This window comes from Aythya ferina (genome assembly GCF_964211825.1).
Source record: "Aythya ferina genome assembly, chromosome: 5".
Lineage (NCBI taxonomy): Eukaryota > Metazoa > Chordata > Aves > Anseriformes > Anatidae > Aythya > Aythya ferina.
In genome coordinates, this window is record NC_140301.1 from 56,945,351 (window position 1) to 56,948,011 (window position 2,661).

Below are 2,661 nucleotides of genomic sequence, written 5' to 3' on the forward strand. Positions count from 1 at the left end.
ACCAAGAGCATGCACAGCAATGCTAATGTGTAGTACCTCTAGCAACAGCATCTGTTTAAATTATCTCTGTTTATACTGCATTTAGGCTGACTTTTGATGCTCAGTTGTCATCTAACTTTCAAATCCATCATGCCAACACAACAGGATCTACCTAGAGCACTGCTGCAAACAATCTCCCATCTTGTGCAGGTAAACTATCATTTCTTTGTGGCAGAAGAGAGAAAATAAAAAATGGGATCAAAGACAACCAACCTGTTTTCATGGAGCAGAGGACTATGGGAACTGTTGTCTCTGAAATAACTGTTCCTGTAAATAGGCACCAAGTGCAAGTCCCTATCATTTGTTGGTGACACTCTTCTGCCCTGTATTTCACTTAACCTTTTTCCATGGACAGGAATAATAGAACACCAGAACTGAGTGGCCAAAGGATCAGACAGGGAATGGGGCATCAGGACAGTCAGTCCCAGTTTTAATGCAAATCACGTCTCTGCCCCTCTGTTTATCCCTCCACACCCTCTGTCTGCCTTGTCTGTCCAGACTCCAAGTGCTCTGGGACAGACACCTTCTCTCAAAATGTGCTTGCAATAATTCCCCTTGGAGTGCACTGGAGAACATAATAATTGCTTAGTATACCATAAAAATATTTAGTAAATAACAGGCAATTGTGAGTCACTGCCCTGTAACTCCATGTCTGGTTCTTGGTATGTATTTTTATACACAGCTAAGGGATACAAGTACCTACACCCCATCTTCAAAAGAAGAAACCTAAGGGTCTTGACTCATGTGGAGTTAAAAATGCAATGGCTGAGGCAGGCAGACATCTGTTCAGCCTCCTCTGCTGTTGAGGTGGCTTGCCAGGATGGGGAACATGAAGAGAGCAGCTGGGAGCAGTCTCTGACTTTGTCTCATTTTATAATGGCAGCCACAAGTCCCTTTGCTTGCATTGTCTCAAGGCTTTGTGTGACTTCTGAAGACTGCTTCATTTCTTGGCACTGAAGAATTTAATTGTCTCTTGGCATTAAAATGTTGTGTTTGTTTTGCCTCTGCTCTTCACTGGTCTCTGAGCAGGACTTTGTCTTGCTTCATGATTTAGAAAGGCCTGCTGAAGAACAGCTGTGAATCAGGTTTGGATTGCAATGCACTTGAGAAGGACCCAGGATGAGGGCAGCTTCATTTGTGAAAGCCTTGTAAGGGATGTGCTCCATTGCACTTTTCTTTCTATGCCTGCTGCTCAACTTTTCTTCATTCATTCAACTACCTGCTTTATTTTATTTATTTATTTACAGGATCATCTAGCTCTGCAGTACCAAAGAGCTCACACAGTGACACCAGGTTTGTTGTTTCTGCCCAAACTATTACTGCCAAGGATGTCACTCCACAGCTCCCAGCCCTTCCACCTCTGCACTCCTCTGGCTGCTGATCAACCCTTCTGATAGCCCAGTGAAAATCTTCGTACAACCCTGACAAATGAACATCACAAGAAGTTGGATGAAGTGGAGGGATGTTGGAAAGATTGTGCATGTACAACTCAGCTGTGAGTTTGATGTTCCCAAGTATTGTTTTCATACCTGATAATGTTGACCAGTCTCTTCCACTGGCTGGTTTGGTGGTGTAAGTAGAGTTGCTGTCAGGTGAGATGGCAGGAGGTGATGTAAAGACATGAGTTTGGTTTCCTTTGGTGAACACAAAGGTCTGATGAGATAACCACAGTGGCCATATCAGCCAGATTTCTAACCACGTTAAGGCAATCAGGGGATCCTTTGAGTAGAAGAGATGAGGCACCAGCATGCTCTTTCTCTCATCAAAAAGCTCCTCATGTAGCCTCACAGCTAAGGTGGCAATTTAAATTATTTCCCGGCAATACTTTTGCCTGAGCAATTAAGGCAGCCCTCAGCTTTCTGTGCCCTCCACTAGGGGCTGCGTTGAAAGGAGGATGTCCATGCAGCTGTGCTGGTGGGAGGGGAGAAGTCACTCCCCCTGCTTAGAAATGCACAGAAACATATGATGCAGCTGGGTCCAGAAGAAGGCAAGCACTTCCCAGCTCAGACCTGTTCCTTGCCCTCTGAATATCCATGCCATGAAGCCTTTGAGCCAGGCCAACCTGAAAAGGCAAATTTGAAAAGGAGGAAAAGGCTCCTATAAGTTAGCACCCACAACCTGGTTGTGAAAGGGCTCTGCTTCACTGTCACCCCCCCTTGCAAAAACCCTTTGCAGACAACACCAGAGCTGCAGGGCCAGCAGGTAGGTTTTATTCTGGCAGAAATGACCGGGCTGTTCATCCTGGCTCCCCGTGCATCCCTGCTCCCACTTCTCCTTTAAAGGCATCACCCACCTGGCCCGGTCACGAACACGAATGAACAGCCCTGTGCTCACCCTCACATAGCAACTGCTGGGTAGTGACAGATTTTAAGGGAATTGGTGGTTATCTGATACATAGCTGAGCAGCCATGTTCAAGGCTATAACTGATCCTTGCTCTTTCTTTTCTTTGCCACAAGCCCACCTGCTGACTGTGGCTCTTTCCATCAGGTTGTCCTCTAAAAAGAAAAAGGAAAAAAAAAAAAAAAAAGAGGATTAATTTGACAGTGAAGTTCAAATTACATAGGAGTTATTTGACAGAGAGTAATATCTGTGGGCTGAGCTAAAGAACCAGCCTGGGAGTA

The 2,661-nt window shown here is 45.2% G+C and overlaps 1 long non-coding RNA gene across 1 annotated transcript; it reads right to left on the reverse strand.

The window, feature by feature from the left end:
• Positions 1-720: 720 nt before the first annotated feature.
• Positions 721-1,793, reverse strand: LOC311438444. The gene is made up of 2 exons (XR_014694108.1): positions 1,569-1,793; positions 721-1,460 (listed from the first exon to the last, which is right to left on the reverse strand). It is a non-coding gene; the product is annotated as an uncharacterized lncRNA (long non-coding RNA).
• Between the last annotated feature and the right edge of the window lie 868 nt (positions 1,794-2,661).